General features: G+C 44.7%; 1 pseudogene across 1 annotated transcript in view; it reads right to left on the bottom strand.

Moving 5' to 3' along the window:
- LOC144134161 (cytochrome P450 3A14-like) overlaps window positions 1-17,824 on the bottom strand; it is a 51,152-nt pseudogene that overhangs the window by 13,023 nt on the left and 20,305 nt on the right. The window contains exons 6-8 of the transcript XR_013315123.1: window positions 10,878-10,956; window positions 4,854-4,923; window positions 623-731 (exon numbers count right to left, since the gene is read on the bottom strand). The product of XR_013315123.1 is annotated as a cytochrome P450 3A14-like (transcript). The remainder of the gene's footprint in view (window positions 1-622; window positions 732-4,853; window positions 4,924-10,877; window positions 10,957-17,824) is intronic.

The raw sequence follows: 17,824 nt of genomic DNA, 5'->3' as shown, positions 1-17,824 counted from the left end.
TTGGATACGCTATGCACTCACTTGTTTATCCTTTGTGTCGGCAAGCAGTTGTACTTTTGTTTTTGTTTTTAAATTTCTATCAAGCTTTTCTTTTCTACTAATCTCAAAACCTCTTCCTGGAGCATGATAGAAATTGCAGTCGTATGCACTTCCATATAATTTTTGTTCATTTTCGCACTTTGTTATTGGCTCTAGAGCTCTGTTTGCATTGCCACCTGCCAACCAGCATGCAGATGATATGAATCGAATAGATGGAAAAGAATTGTTATATTAAAGATTAATTTGTTCGTAGCGGAACACACAGCACATAAAGGTTGACAGTACAAGCGCTTGTCCCGTCTACGTTTATCTTATGTGCTGTGAAGTAACCCAACTTCACTCATGCGCTAACTAACCCCAAAGCAAAGGATGCCAAGCAGCAGAGGTAATCAGCACAATATTGGAAACGTGTTGGCAAAGGCCGATCCTATGAAGGACCAGAGTGAAACCATCCATTCGCAATCCTAGGCCCATCACCTGTGCTGCTTGGAATCATATATAGAAGAGTTAAGACGGTCTTTAATTTTATAGTAACTCATCCACAGAAAAAACATAAGCTGAAAGGCTTAGCTTCCTTTCTTACCTGGACGCGGACAGCCTCTCTGACTTCTTCGCGCACTTTCTCTTGAACATCCGGGTGTTTGGCGAGCGTAAATGTGAGGTAACTCAGTGACGATGCCATTGTCTCAAACCTGCGTTAAGAGAAGCCATGGAATATAACCTACTATAAGGTTAATATTGACTAGAAAGAATTTTCAATTCATAAACGCTTTGTTTATAAACATCGACACATTATGAGATCGATTTCCGATAAGGAGTCAGTCGTAGCTACCTACTTTTTTAGCGCTTGGTGACGTTATCATAATCATCTTTACTCTCACCATTGCATTCAGAAATAACAAAATGCTTTCCGGACCAATAGGCAAAGGCTACTGACATGGCAACAATGACACAATGCACTGAACAATTTGGTTGTCTGTATTGAGTCAAACAGTAACGGCGCAAGACCACAAGAAAAAGGCGAGGTACAAGATATGGATATGAGCCGCGCTTAACAATTGAAGGAGTTTAGCCACGGCAGAAAGGTAAGCTTTGAAAAGGAGAAACAATTAGAATGTCACAAAATAAAAATTCTGGAGACAGTTAAGCTCGGCCTGAAGGGCACGACGCGATAGCGATAACAGGTCTCTTCAGTAGCCTCTTCAGTAGCCTGGTGTCCTCTTTGCATATCACTTTGCAGACCGGGACACCGTCGGACAAGAGACAAACCGGTTCTTGATGGCCTAGGGGTGGCGTGTCTGACTCGCGACCCATGTGTCACAGGTTATTTTCCCGTCTAAGTTCCCGAACGTTAGTTTGAGTGTTTTAATTGACTTTACATTCATACACGCCCTAACGACGTTTAAGCCATGTGGCGACCTTCACTTACCAAGTCCGAAGCTCGATGTGCGAAGTCATTGCCCTCTCGATCATGGTGGAAAATGTGTAGCTCAAAGAAAGACGAGGACACAAGGAATACACATGGGACACGCGAGCGCTCGTGTGTCCCATGTGTCTTCCTTGTGTCCTCGTCTTTCTTTGAGCTGGAAATTTTCAGCATGAATCACCAACATGCCCAGACTGCCATCTTGCTGATCATCTTGACCAATCCGAAATTTTTATATGCGCCAAATACGTCGCTGGGTTCTCCGCTGAGCTGGACGCTTCACGCTATCGCGTTCATACAGGATGTTCAAAAGGGAGTTCTTTCGTCATTACGAGCATACGGATGAAGCACAACCACTGGCTACATCGTTCTTGCCCCGTAACCTGCGTTACGTAAGTTATCGGCCTTTTTGTTTTACTTTAACGCGCCGTTAAAATATATGCCGACATTAGACGTTTTAGCATACCGGAGACGTACTACCGGAGACGTATACCGGTTACCCGGACACCGGCTGCGCACGCACAGTGGCTCCCCATCACCTCAACAATGCCTCTGCGCATGCGCGAGCGGGGTCCGGTAAAACCGGTATTTGTCACCGGTAGTACGTCTCCGGTATGCTAAAGACCCTGCTGGCCAGTCCATTTCCCTTCCAGTTTGCCCACTGTCTAACCGTGGCCAGACGTAAGCATGGAGAATCCACATGGAGCAGCTAAAAACAATGATGCATGCTCGGTGGAAGAATCAGATTTTGAGAGGTTATCGTCGTTTTCATTTGTGTGCTTAGTAGGACATCACAAGCCGGTAAATTCATGGGGACACGCAAAGACCGATATATAAGGCCGACGGCTTAATTTCCGTGAAAAGATGTTCACTGCATAAAGTCTCAGCGATTCTATACCACTTCTTTACTGGAAGCCCCCCACTGCTGATATCACTGTGCTGTTAGCCACTGCTCGCGACCATGCCATCTAGTGGTATTCAGTCCTCTTTCCAGCTTGTTCTCAGGAACAACTGAAACCCGGCAAAAACCTCTCACTATGTCCGAGCTTTATCTTTTTTCTGTGAGTATTATCCACAAAATCACTAACAATTTAAGTACCATAGGCTTAATCGTCCTGAACAAAATGATAAAATTTGTCGTTTAGGGTTGAAGATATTCAGGACCTGATAGCAGACAGACCAAATATTCGCTGTAATTAATGTAAGCTAAAAAGTGTTATGCAAAAAAAGCACGGAGGTATCCGTGGTCATTCTTTATGTTAATCGAATTCGCAGAACAATCAAACATTTCTGAGGACAATATAGTTTAGTGGCGTTGTACATCTCGGCGCGCTTGAAATGACCGCATTGTACACTGCAAAGCACTGAAGAAAACTACATCAAAAGCTTTCATCAAACTATTTGATAACATTTAGCACACGCTCGTACTTGTCTGCTTAGCCACCGTAATGTATTGCTCTTTGCTCATTCCGTGCAAAGTTCAGGGCAACATTATTGCAGACAAAAAAAATTCACAGAGTAACCCAGTTGCTTTATGTGTTTGACACTTCATACCATTAAAAGCTGTTGATGCCTTAAATCGAGTTTGGCGTCAGTCTTTCGCGGTTATGTTTCCAGAACCCTAGATATCTGTCTGCATTGAACGAGAGGCCCCTTCGGGTTATCTAGCTGGTGCGCTTGATTGGCAAACCGGTTTCGCGGGAAGATGCAGTGTCCTTCAACTACACAATGCTAGAAGCTCAGTTGGCTTCGAACAGGTGAAGCGAATGGACGTGCTTGATAGTGTTCAGCTGCTTCGTCGCTGCGTCAGAGAAACAATAGGGTGGACGTTGGAACAGCGCTATGCGCTGAAGTTTCCCGTTTGACTGGGGAGATCCCCAACCGAGACGCTCGAAAAGATCAAGACAGCATACGGCTATGATGCAATGTGCAAATCGCGAGTATTCAAATGGCACAAAGCATTTACAGACGGCCGTCAAGACGTCCACGACGAGCAACAGTCCGGACAACCGTCGACGATGGTTACGGGCGCTAATATGTGAGTTCTTCATTGTACACTGATCTTCGTTTAAGCTTACATATGATTGCAAAAGAATTATAGATTCTGAAAACGAAAGTTCATGAAATTGTCAATAAACATTTGCAAATGAGCAAGGTGTGCGCAAAACTCGCGGCGAAAATTTTGAACCCTGTGCAAATGACGCCCCAGTACCTGTTTTCTGCCGAATTGTTGCAGCGATTCAAAAGTAATCGAAAACTTCTAAAGCAAGTTACCACTTGAGATGAAACGGGTGTATTTTTATATGACGCCGAAACAAAAAGACGGAGCTCAGAGAAGCACACCACTGAATCTCCTAGTCCTAGGAAGGGCGTATGTCAAAATCTAAATGAAATCTATGTTAACCGCGTTGAGTGACTACAAGGAAATCGTCTATAAAAATTCCTTCCCTTCAGGACGAAGGTAAATGCTAGGTTCTACGTGAAAGACCCCCAAATACTGAAACAGAGCTTCCTGCGAGTGCGTTCACAGATAGCGACGTTATGGGTTTTGCACCACGACAACGCTCCGTCGCACACGTCGGTTCCTGTCCGGGATTCATTTACCGGAGAAGGCGGAACCCCCCTCCGCCAACCATAATACAGCGCCGACTTGTCACCCGGTCACTTCTTCTTTTTTCGAGAACGAAACGAGCACTGCAATGACACCGATAGGACACTGTGGCAGACGTTCATTCTGTTTTTAATAACATTTTAAAAGTTGCTGTGAGCACAGTATGGAATGGAGCTTTGGAAACGAAGCCTTGCGAACGCTGGTTGCCAGTCCCAAGTTATGACTTCAGAGGCAACAAAACTGCAAAATGCTTAACAGCTCGGAACACTAGCGATCCCTTTAGACAAAGAGAAAAAAAGAAAAATTGTTGCTATGCTATATCTCTATCAGGTATCGCACAACGTCAGAAGAACTGGAAACGCCTAAAAAACTGTTCAGCATGCGCAAAAAGATCAACGGAAGAAATTGTGAACCGCGCAGGTCTTCAGTCAGACACCGTGATTGTTTTTTTCCTTGTCAAGAAGGTGTCATCTGTTCTCTGCCCTTGTTTTTTGGAAAGAAGTACGTCGGCCAGGCTGGCCGCTCTGTTAATAAAAGATTAAAAGGGCACTGTGACAATGTCGCGCGTGTGACTATCGCTTTCTCATCACATTAACAAACAATATACTTAAGTGTCTGTGAATTTTTTCATTTCTTGCTAATAAGAAATCTGCCTTCCGTGAAAGTGACCCATTGGTCAAGAGAGCGTGACGATCAACCGTTAGAGGCCGACTTCGTTAGTCATCAGTACCTGCTCAGCATAAAGCGAGAGTGTGTGGAAAGGTTCGCTCGTCTTACCCAGCGAGACAGAGCGTTGCCGCACTGGTCATCACTTTGTCGATGGTCAACGCCCTCGACTTGAGGTTACCTGGCGAGTAAAACGAAATTAAGATGAATAGGTGAATCGCATGCTTGAAGCGAGCAAAAAATGGCCACCTCTGACACGCGCCCGTGCGCAATCAGGAAAATTAATGTACATGAAGCCACCTCCTTCCGACGGCAACACCTTTCTAGCTGACGACCTACTGGTCGTGGTAGAGCCCTAAAAGTGAGGCAAAGTTTAAGTCCAAAGAGAACTGCTCACTTTTTTGCGCTAACACTCAGAGCGGCTGTCTTAGCTCGCGTATAACGCGTGCACAGGAGTGCGACTTTTATGTTTCAACAGTGCTACCACCTGTCGCGTTTGCCGGAGGTGCGGAATGCAAACTGCAGTTTCCCCGGAGATATCTAGGGTTTCCCGAAGCAACGCAATCTTTCGCACGCCTTGGGCATTGGGAGGGTTAATGGGCCGGAGCCGAGCCGACCAAAAACATGTTGGCTGAGGCATTCTTTGACCAAGTTCTCCTTGAAGTAATTTAAATGCACTCATAATCATCACTTAGCGCTTCTAGTAGTATACATTAATCTTAGTGTCTGTTTCCTTCTGGGCGATAACAGGGGAGAATCTGCATGGAGTGTTGTGCCTGTGTTTGTCAGATACCAAAACAATGAGCTGCAGATACCGTACCAACTCTCCATAAGTATTGCCTCCAATATCAGCGCACTACTAGTGTGTACAGTCAATAAATGCTCATAATGTCCTCCTATTAAAACTAAGAAATTTTTGTAGCGGAAGCTACACTACGCCACGTCTTCGACCCTTCAGCGTGGCACCACTTGAGCTACGTGGCAGGGTCGCTGGTCACATGGTTCGTAACGTAGTGCGGAGCTGCTTGTGCCGGCGGCGCGGAGCGCTACAGCTGGAACAACTGTGCGCCGTGTCAAGTGGGACGAAGATGAAGAAGGAACGCCCAGCGCAATGGAGCGGCGAAAGACTGACTTTTCAATTCGACTGAGCTAGTTCCACCCGGCCACATGTAGCTACTGCGTCACTCCAAGTTTAACCAGAGCTAAACCAAAGCCACTTTTTTCGTACATAGCTGAAGTGAGCCACATGAGTTGGATTGTCATAAGGTTACGTTGTCGCCAAGCTCTAACTCATTCACAAAACGATCGCAGCAGAAAATGCAAGTGAGAGAGTTAAGAAAGTGAGGGCAATCAAAACCACTACGTTTATAATTTTGACTTCTGATTGAATGCGTTGGATGCAGTAAATGCGAAGATGATGAAAAATGAAAACAAAAATGGCCTAGCTCTTTATCACTGCTAAGCACAAAATATTGTGCGAAAGCAGTTTTTTAGGTGAACACTACCGCCATGTACCTGAAAGCGCGACTGAGCTATCCATTGACCCAAGTAGCCAGTTTTTCGTGTTTTCATATGTCCCCATTGTGAATGCCAATTTAGCCAATGTGCACCGGCGACCAATGCTCCAATGCCGCATGTCTGCAGTAATGTTGTTAGCTATACAACGCGTATTACTCTAGTGCCGCATTTCTCCCACAGCGCTGTCAACGCCAATGCATGCAGCGCAGGTTCCTCTGCCACTGCCACAACCTAGCTCAAAGTCCCAATATTAGCTAGTATTATTCTATGAGGAAGACCATGTGCAATGCACAGCCCAAGAGTGGGTTCCAGTTTAACACGGGGCATGTTCTGCTGCGGATATAGAATATGTTCTCGCGCAGTGGCCTGCGAAGCTAATCTGTTCTCGGCGCCACGGATATACATTTTATTTCTTTTTCTTTATTTATTTCACTTGGCACAAACCCACAAACACCGCAAGTATACAAGTATTGAAAGGTCTTGCTAGGGGTTTCCCCATCGCAATGGTGCTTCCGCATTAAAATCGGGAGGGTGGAGAGAGGGAGTGATGCGTAAAGGTTATTGCCACCTTTCTTTCTCAAGCGTGCCAACTAAAAAGCGAGGAGAACGCTGAAGCCACGTTCTTACGGATTGTGGTGGTATTCCTACGCACAAGCAAATGATGTTGCTACACAGAAGAGTAACCTGAACAGCTCGTTACTACCACTCCCATAGTCATTTTACGCGTTTTTTCTACACGATGCTCCCGTACATCCTCCTCAGACCTTGCAATGGAAAACTTGTCCTGTGCGGAAATTTAGGCTAGTCGGTATTCGCCGCAAATTATTTCGGCTAAGTGGCTAGTTGGTAGTAGCTGCACAGTACCGCCTGTGTTGTGCTTCTTCTCGCAGTCCTTGCCATGTTTGCGCTCAAAACATGTATTTTCCAAAACATTAAACAATGAAATAACAGGCGTGCTGAGCCCCGCAAAGAAGTTTAGTGCCTCAAAGAGGCCTTAATCAGCCTATTGTATAACCAACACTCCTACCTACTCAGTGTTGCCAAAGATGTATTAACGCGACAACGTTAAGGCTCCCGTTCGGCCGAAAACCCGGCGTCGATGTTGTGTAGAAAAACCTACGTCACACTTATATGTTAGGAATAAAACAATAGGAAAGAGGACTTATAATGCCAATTAAGGGTCAGCGCATGTCCCAAGGAAATTGACTTTATAAGGCAAGTTATTTTACATAGAGAAACATTTCCATAAATTTTACTCGAGATTTCGAAGAAACGATTCCTGTGCTGCCAGCCAGGAACGGTACCGACTACGGCACTTATTCTTTCGAAGGGATAGCTTCACTACGACATGTAGAGCCTATTTCACCGTGCCTGGCACAGCTCTGTACTTTGCATCCGGCGAAATATTCGGTGGCTGCGCAAAAATGACAAGGCACGCACACTCAATAAATAAAAAACGGCGTCCAAGCCAGGATTCGAACAAGGGCCTTTGGGGTTCAAGACGAGGAAGCTTCCACTCCGCTTAATTCCTACATTTGCCGTTTACAGGTTTATATCACTCATGTATGCCTCAGTACACATCTAGAAGATACGCTTCTAAGAAACCCGTGCATTCAATAGACGCACCTTTATTCATGTTTAAACGCCGAGCCGTCGTAGCGGATAGTCAAAACAGGCAATCCGCCACGACGGCTCGACGTTTCAACATGAATAAACGCACGTCTAATGAATGCACGGGTTCTTTAGAAACGTATCTTCGAGATCAGTACATGAGTAATAATGAGCATGTAAATTACAGATGTCGAAATTAAGCGAGTACCATGCGTTTCCAGTACAATTCCTCCGAGATTGGCGTGCGGTCGTAGCGCCATCGTGTGACACCCACTGAAACCCCCTACGCCATGCACGGCGCTGGCCCGGCAGTTGGCGCGCGTATCTTCTGAGTGTGCGGCTTCCCTGAATGCTGATGTGCAACATAAATCAGCGGGTGCTCGACCACGAGGGAACGCTATCGCATTACAGTCTGAAGGTGGAGCTTAAGCGTCTCCCAGTTTTTTTCTCTATTGCCTGTTTAAAGTCAAAAAACGTTACAGCAGCAGCAGAGCAAAATAACAATACAACAGTATTCAAAGTAGCAGCCACAGTTGATGCAGCGCTTTGATTCAGAAACGGTTCAATTTTACCATTTCATTCAACACTGGCATCCATTAAGTTTGCTCGCTCTGAGCATTATTGAGTTCTTTTTAATAGGTCCCACTTGCGATGAAATACTCACTCGATAAGCGAGCATCCACATCAGCGTAGGCACGTTGCTTTGGCTGATGTAAAGAAAGGCGGGGGGGGGGGGGTGGGTGATGGTGTTAGTAGTTATGACTTAATTTAAAGGTTAGTAATCTGGTAATTTGTGGAATCGACTAGAGACATGCTAATTAGAGCAACATTATGTGCGTAAATTACAATGTGGAAGACTTCTAAGATTAACGTGGACAGTTGCGACAATTAATATAAAAGTATGAATGTAAACGAAAAAGAAAAAATGACTGTGTGTGAAAGGAAACCGCTGAAGGGACTCATTAACGCTGTCGCGTAATACCCTTAAATGCACCGTAATTTTTGTTTCTGTGCTCGCCAGAAGCTCTCCAGGAGCAGGGCGCTGGTGCGAGAACGGTTTAGTGTTGGTGTCATAACATAGCAAGAGGATTCGTGTGCATATTGCCAAGCTCTACAGGATTTCTAATGACTGAATAGCACACTCGTAACAGTTTAACCAATGCACATAGAAAACACTGGTGCGAAGAGGCGACTACAATTTTCGCCTGTGCTTCAGAGATTTCATGAATTATCACATCTTGAACATTTCCGAGCACGCAAGCAAAAGAGGAAAAAGTATAATGCAGACACATTTTATAAACCTCAGCTATAATGACGTTAGCGTTAGAAAAAAAATCATGGGACATCAATGCGATTGATGCAGAGAAGAATGCATTAGCATGTGGGCTCAAATTTTGTGAGTCATTTATGTTGACGAACTGAGTTCAGTCACAACAACTATTATTTAAGTCTCGATATGACAATTTATTTCTTCTCGTGCTTTGTAGTTATTGCACTGCAATTCTAATTCTTCCCATTCTGTCTCGAATTACACTTTTCGTTCCAGTCCCACTTGCAATCCCTCAAACCTCAGCTTGAAATCCAATTCCGATATCAATTTTAACTTCACTTAAAATTTCAGTTGCACTGCAGGACGAAGCCCACTGTCATTATATCCAATTAATCCCGTCCTACTAAGTTTTGCATCGTCCCTGCTACGTTTGCCCTCTCGTATAATCAACTCCGTCACCCTGAGGCGGGAGTCTCGACCGCATCCTGCTCGCCGCACTTACACTTGTGCCTCCTGCGGGCCAGATGCCGGAAATGAGGGAGTAAAAGGAGGAGTGCTTCCAAACAAGAGCAGCAAAAAGCAATTAAAAGTAGCCAGAGTGAAATAACATAACATGCGAAATCCGAAGCCTGCAGAGAATGGATGCCACCCATGAACGGAGGTCTCCTTTTTTTCTGCCGAATTCCGTCTCTATGTGCTTCGCAGAAAGAGCTAACCACTGACGCATGAAACTATAAGTGCATACTGTCGAATTCCAATTTGCGACTACAAATTATCACCGCGCAAAAAAGAGATGAGTGAAGTTTTCCTGAAATCTAGTCCGAAATCCACGAGGCTAGCAGATCGCGCGACAATGGTATGCGGGCCGCGTGCTAGGACTCCTGCCCTAAGGGTTCAATGGTTGTCTTCACTTCCAGTTGCATGCCCGTATTACGAGCGAATGAGCTATTTAGCGTCCGTTAAAGTTGTCATTTTTGCAAGTACTTTCGTACATTTTATGAAACTCTTTCGAAACGTATACCACGTGTATTTGTGCATGACGTTACATTCCTCTCAGTTCGTTTCTGCAAGGCTTCAGGGTTGAATGCGCACGGTACAGAAACTCTGCGTGTGCAGGGAGCAGGAACAATGTACTAATTCTCTGCGCCAGTTTACTGTTGACATACTGGCTCAGCTGCATCCTGGGCAGCCATGTTCTTCATAGTTGCCTAAACATTGCACAGCATTATGAGAATAGGTTAGTTTCACTCATAAGGTTAATGTAAGCGTAAGTTAGCCTCGGCGTGTGTTTTCAGTCAGTATCTGCAGTGAATGATTTTTAATTGTTATACAATATTTATTGCATGCAGACTGTTCGTTTAAAATTAAGAAGGTTAGATGAATTCGCAAGCATAAATAGATTTCGCATCACATGTCCGCGTACATCAGCCTACTGGTGTACTGTCATTGCTGAGAGAATGGATGATGGAGAATTACGGAAGCATTTTCGGAGACGGTGTAACCGGACCAAGCCATAGGGCTCAGAATTTCGCGGCCAAAGATTGGGCGCAACGGGTAATTGAGGACCACGGGACTTCTGATTTGCACAGTTCCTAAGTTTAATTAACCTGTTGATAATAATGGCATACAGAAGGAGCCACAAAGTAAGTATTGCGGAATGAGGTCTCCAGGTATATGACGGCAATTGGGCTTCTCTAATCCTGGTGCCGCTGTTGCGCGGGCTGACAGAAGTTCACCGTTCACTTCCAGCTTTGCTCCAGAGTCGGTTCCGCGCTCGATATATTTAGCCTCAAGCAGGTTCTGAAGAATGTCTGGCTTTCAGGACTGCGTAAAAACAAAAAGAGAAGAAACAAAAATACAGATTGTTGCTGAATCAGCAGATCAGTCGTGCACATTCCTCAGGTCAAGCCCCTACAAAAGTTCCCAGGTCGCAGAGTTTGCGTCTAGACCATTCAGTGCACTATGTTACCTTTCTCATCCAGCGCTTAAAATCTGTGGAGAGTATGAGGAAGGTCCGCTATTATATCTTAAAAGAACTTCAGGGGCACTGCCAGTCCGCGTATACTATTGAAAACAGCCAGCTCGGCTGCTTGCGAACTTTTTGAACAAGACAGCACATCTTAGAAGTGTTACTATCCACTTGTATCGTGATACGCCGCGAAAGCGGCTTAAAAGCTCAGGTGGCGAGTGGTAGTCAGCGCCACTTTTTCTGTTGTTCGTTTGAGTTACGTCCTTTTGACGATCCTGGCAAAAGTTTGCGAACAACGGAAGCGACAGAAACTATGAGGACATAATGCCAGCCCGGATGTAGCGCACAAAAATGACCGGCCGAGAAGATGTGCTCACACCACAGTATAAGCAAAATTTCTCAGCATCAGTGCCCAATTCATGGCCACAAGGAAAGACTTACGCGTTTCGTGCGAATTTGATTCCATCACGAAATTGTCTCCTTTCTAAATTCACGGCTCACGTTTCGTCTATTTTACGAGCGACCAAACAACGCTTCGAAACCCGAAAACTCCACGAAAGTGACAAACTGGGTTAAATAAAATATCTCACTAGGCCCTGCAAAAAAAGGGTTACCCTCTTAGTAGGATAAAAGTTTTAAATAAACAGACTTGGCAACTGCATGCTGTGGACCGCAGAGCACAGCCGGCCAAATACCTTGCACGCGTGACGGCCGCGTTTTCCGTGCTCTTGCCGCTTATGACACAGCCAACTTACGAAAATATCAAATCAAAGCACAGGCTCACTAAGCCCGTGCTTAACATTGAGCTCTCCGCAAGTTTGCTTCGTCTTAAAGTGCATGAGCGCAGAAAAAACGGCCGTCGCTCAAGCTAGCTAATGATTTGGGCTGTAAGTCATTATTCCGCTATTAAATCACCGATTGAACGGAATCTGCGTTGCAATCTTTACTCCATTAAGCAAGTGAGAGGCATCAAAACAATTATGTTTATAATTCTGTCTTGTGATTACGTTCTTGTTAGCTTAAGAGGAAATGCTTTTACGACGGACTATATCCTTGTCAGGGAAGGAGAGTTTGTTCGGTTGTGAGGAAAGTAGGCTGAGCTAAACGGCAGGATTTATTTGTGTCAGTTCGATTCAGGCGATATAAGAACGTATAACTAACTCTCCAATCCAAACACTTGCAAGCAGCTTTTTATATACCCGAAACGTTTGGGGCAACGTAACGACTTCTTCCTGTCCGTTGTGCCCATCCACAATCGGAAGAAAAATTGCATATGAAATTTCTGGAAGTGAGCCTGAAAGAGTAGCTCGAACTTACATATTGAGCAACAAATTTCTTTACATCAGTAAGCTCGCATGGGAGCGAAGGCCTGACGATTTATGCTACGACGATGAAACTAAATTTTTAGGGGTGATTAGCCGGATTTATCCGGAAGGACGAAATGCGATAACACTCGTTTCTACCTTCTCTGGTCGGGGTTGCAATGTCGCCGATGTTTCGTTATAACTAGTATTTCGTTATAGACCGGGTTTCCTTATAGCGGGCGTTTCGTACCCGCCGGTTGTTGCCTTACAGCCGGTGTTAAAGCAGGCGTAAGGTGCATAGAGAAAAGTCCTCCTAAACGCCGCCTGCCGCCAGCAAAGATTGGCAGGTGCAGGCTTTAGGCAGATGCCGACGCCGAAAAAATTCGCCTTAATGGCACTCCTGATACTCTCGCATAAAAAGGCGGAAACAAAAAGTACCGCATGAAAATGAAATTGGCCGGTTGAGTTGCAGGTGGCCGACCTGAGAGCAAGTAAAACTGTGTCTCGGTGCACTGGTAAGAGTGTGGACACCTGCCGGAAAGATATTGTTGCTCGACATGCCCAGAAGTTTGTGTGATAGCGCATCTGCAGCAGATGCTACTTTTATCGCTCCGCAATGGCCAGGACAATATTATTCTAAATAGGACAGCAGCATAAAAACATGCGGCGAGCGAGACCAGTGCAGCCGGCTCCCTGCCGCTTTGCAAGCCACCTGTTAGCTCCAGGCAGCTAAAAACAGAGCCATAGTTTAGGAGCAAATAGTAAAGTTGCCTTTAGTTTAGACACTGCATGTCTCCCCAATGTAACTTTTTCCCTCGCAGGTATTGCCTCTTGATAAAATAATTTTCCTGAAAAAACGAGATGACCAACTGCTTTTAAACTTTTAGGAAGTGAAGACTAATAGCGAATTGTTATAAATAAAAGCTTAAACATGCCTAGAACACTTCTGCTCTTGTCCTGAACGCAATCGAAGGACGGTGGCATGCAGAAATTTGCTTATTTTTGGTTCTTTTTTGTTCACCGAGGACTTCAAAATTTATTTTTCTGTTTCATAAGCGCGAATTGTGCCAGCCTTTAGCTCAGTTGAAACCGACGCTCACAGTCATTTTAGCTAAATACCCAATTCATCAGAATACACGCCTAAAACTTAGCTAGTGCCAAGTAACAAAATATAACGTTTCGCCTCACTCTCCCTGGGTCTCTCTCTGTCTACGGTATAATCTCGCAGCATCCCCAATGATTTGAATGCCGGCATGGTCAGCATCTTTGAGACCCTATAGATTTAAACAGAAGAAAGATAATGTGAATATATTCACGACAGACACTGAAGGATTCGCAGTTGTAAAGAGGGAAAACAACGTTCAGAGCATTCTGGAATTCATAATCACCGCCACCGAAATGTTTCTGAAAATTGTTGTTGAAACGGGGGTGAGTTTTAAGTCAGCGCTTATTTAGATAAAAATAAATCGTTAAAAAATTTGGCAGGAGACAACGTTGAAATCTAGTGGCGCACCTCAGCACTTGGATTCAAGAAGGGCGCTCTTTCCGCCCTTCCGTCGATGCGTAAAATCATCCATTCCTCTATTAAACCCATCTATCCCTCCCTTTCTCCATAGCTCCATCCATCCGCCCATTTTTCCATCCATCCATCCACCCATCCATCCACTGATATCCATCTATGCATTCATATCCATCCATCCATTTATATCCATCCATCCATCCATTCATATAAATCAATTCATCCATATCAATTAATCCATCCATTCATATCAATCAATTCATTTATATAAATGAATTCATATCAATCCATCCATTCATATCAGTCAATCCACCTATATCAATCAATACATCCCTTCATATCAGTACATTCATTCATATCAATCAATCCATCAACATCAATCAATCCATTCGTGTCAATCAATCCAGTCATATCAATCAATCTATATGCATCCATCCATATCCATCCATTCATCCATTCACATCAATCAATCCATTCATATAAATCAATCCATATCTATACATCTATATCAATCTATATCTATCCATCCATCTATATTCATTCATCCATCCATCCATATCAATCCAATGTCCATCCATCCATTTCCATCCATCCATCCACCCTAATAAAAAGTGAGAGGCCGAATTTGCGGTTTTTGGGCAGATAACTCATGCCGCTTGGATACAGACTAAAAAAGTCCTAGTGCAGGTATTCTAAATAGCACGGGAGTAAAAAACTCTTGATGTCTCGGCTTACCGAAGGGTCCTTTATTCTTGTTTCGATTGTCTTCTCTAGCTTGCGCTTCATTGTACGGAAACGTCCAAGCAAGAGCGAAAGGCAGCTGAGCGGCTTCATGAACGGCCCTAAACTTCCGACGCACTCTGGAAAGAAACAGAGAGTTATGAAACTCCTTTTCTATCGCGTAAGGTGAAGGTCAAAAAGCACTCTACGGTTGTTCCACGACAGATAATTGACGAAAGCGGTCCTTGCTGTGTAGGAACCATAGAGCTCCCCAGTATCACCTAGATGGAAAGCTGGCGCCACGTCTATGGGAGTTTCTTAGAGCCCTTCAGCCATCGCGGAATGACGGGAATACAAGGTTTTTTAATAACATTGGCAATTGTTAGGCCGAAAACATGGGCAGCTGCGCTTCTCGCCTGCACGCAGATGAAATTATTTTTAATATTGCGTTGTTCATTTCTGTAATAAATTTAGCACGAGTTTTACTGTTGTGTGGAAAGTTTCGCAGCACTTCTTAGAGGTTTCTCTTGAGAAGTGTCGCATTGTTATGGCTTAGTCCACATACACGTGAACCCACGTTTCATGCCCAACAATACCCAAGCAAAATTAAAATTAAATTAAAATTTGTTTTTGAGAACAGGAAATGGAGGAGAGTGTCTCACATCTCGGCGAACACCTGAACCGGGCCGGAAGGTAAGAAATTAAGATGCGACAGAGAGACGAAAGGAAGAAAGAGATGCCGTAGCATAGGGCTCCGGAACAATTCCGACCCTCTGGGAATCTTCAAAATGCACTGACAACGCAGAGCACACGGGCGCCTTCTGCGTTTCGCCTTCATCGAAACGCTGCCGCCGCGGTCGGGTTCGAATCCGGGTACTCCGGATCAGTAGCCGCTCGCCTTAACCACTCAGCCACCACGTCGGGTCCAAGCGAAATTCCGAAAATTATGAAACCTCATATTCCCAGAATTCCTGCGCCGGTGCATTGTAGAGGTTGTGCAGTAAAATTTACTTACATCCGTTCGGATTTGTGAGGCAACAGTGAGGCCCTTGTGCTGAATCTTAAAAGCTGTTACATTTTTCCTCCAGCCGTCGTCACGTTCATTCGCAATCTGTGCGACACGCCTGTTACCAGTTCTCTGATAAAATTTCAGTCAGAGTTCTTTGATAACTGCCGTCGCCAAATTCCCAACAGAGTCCGTGTATTATGCCACAATTAGAAACTTAGCAGACTTTCATCACACCTGCGGCCTTTGAACTAACTGCTGAGCGTTGCATGAAACACAAATATAGCGGAGAAACAAATGCTTCAGGACGCCACTGGTAGCTGATAGAAGAGCTCGCAGACGGCGCCACCATTTGTTAAACGCCGCGAAGTGCCCGCTGGGAATGGCTAGGTTTTGAAGCGGAGTTCAGCATATTGCGCTACCAAAGTGTTCTGGCACTTCCTTGCAAGGCCAAACACAGCGTCTGTAAGGTGCAACAAATGTTTTTGTCGAACGCCTCAAAGCTTTCCTTGAACACAAGGATAGAAGAGGAAAGTTGTGTGTAAACGGTCTCCTAAAGGACGACGTCGAACATTTGAGCATTCGTACCAATGAAAAAACAAGCGGGCACACTTAATCTCTGCCTTAACGGTATGACATGATAGCGTCTATAGGATTATGCCTATATATGTAAAATTGATCATCTTTCAACGTACATTCATATATCGCTGGGAATCTCCATACTACTACCACTCCAGTGGTGCAACGGGTAAGCGATGTGCCGCTTAATAAGGTATAACTTTTGGCTTGTTGATGCATAAGTTTTGAAAAAGACATAGCGCATGAAGACAGGACAGTGCAGAGACAACACAGGACGAGCGCTAATTAACAACTGCAGGTTTATTTGAAATGCACACTCGAGGAAACCAGTGCGCATGTCCAGCCACGCAGCAACAAACGGAAAGATTAGGACGCCGATACAGTTATCATGAAAACATCATATGTACAAAGCTTCAGAGCCCCAGACAAAAGGTAACAACAAACACCCCCTTTGATCTTTAACTTTCAGCCCGAAGAAAATTTTTTTTCTTTGAATTGAGGAAACAAAATTCTTTTTGCAAGAGAGCAAGGGAAGGTTCGCTAACACACTTGTCCCTTCCAGTCCTTTGGATGTTAGACGCCTCAAGAATTTCTCTGGCAAGCTGGTCTTTGGCGCGGCCAACAACCTTAGTTTTGTACAAAAGAGGACGGCACCCGAAGTCAATACAATGCATGGGCAAGTGCTACCCCTTACACCCTCGAGTGAACTGGAATGCTCGCGTAAGCGATCATTCAAGCATCGGCCAGTTTGGCCTATGTAGACGCTGCAGCAGCTTAGAGGGATTTCCTACACAACGCAAACAGTGCACTCCACAAATTTAGTAGCATGCTTGATGTTGCAAGCTGGTTTCTTTGCAATATTCCTGCTAGAAAAAGCGCAAAGACTGGAAAGCTTTCGGGGGGCTGTGAAAACCATATCTACTCCGAATTTTCCAGCTACTCTTTCTAAATTATGCGAAATGCTTTGGACGTAAGGCAGTGCTTCAAATCTCTTTTTCTGTTCTTTTTTTTTTCTGAGAACCGGACTGCGTTTCTTCTCGACGTAATTTCTTCTTCAAGGTTTCTGCCACTGACGTGAGAATTGACATAGGAAAACCAGCTTGCTTGAGTCGCTCAACTTGGAGGTCAAAACTTGAACCCACTTCGTGCAAACAAGACTTTAAAAGCGCGGCTCTAAAATACAACGAAGCTATTCCTCTTTTCACGATTTCAGAATGCGAATACTCAAACGGCAACACCCCCTTACTCGAACGTGGCGCATAGGCCCAACAAATGGGGCTAGTGTGGTTAAAAAACAATCTCAAATCTAAAAACTGCCGTGAATGATGTTGTGGGAGCTCAAAGGTGAATTTTAGGCCTGCAAATAAACCTGCAGTTGTCAGTTAGCGCTCGTCCTGTGTTGACTCTGCGCTGTCCTGTCTTCATGCGCTATGTCTTTTTCAAAAGATGTGCCGCTGCACCAGCAGGCGACTTTTTCAAACGCAGCCACTGGTGAGGCTTGAGAGATCCAGGTCGCTCTTCCCGAGCAACCTCGTGAGCAATCTTTAATTCAACTGTCACTTGCCACGGTGGGCACGTCGCCAGGA

Source organism: Amblyomma americanum, chromosome 5 (assembly GCF_052857255.1).
Source record: "Amblyomma americanum isolate KBUSLIRL-KWMA chromosome 5, ASM5285725v1, whole genome shotgun sequence".
NCBI classification, from domain to species: Eukaryota; Metazoa; Arthropoda; class Arachnida; order Ixodida; family Ixodidae; genus Amblyomma; species Amblyomma americanum.
This window is presented reverse-complemented; position numbering and strand designations above follow the sequence as displayed.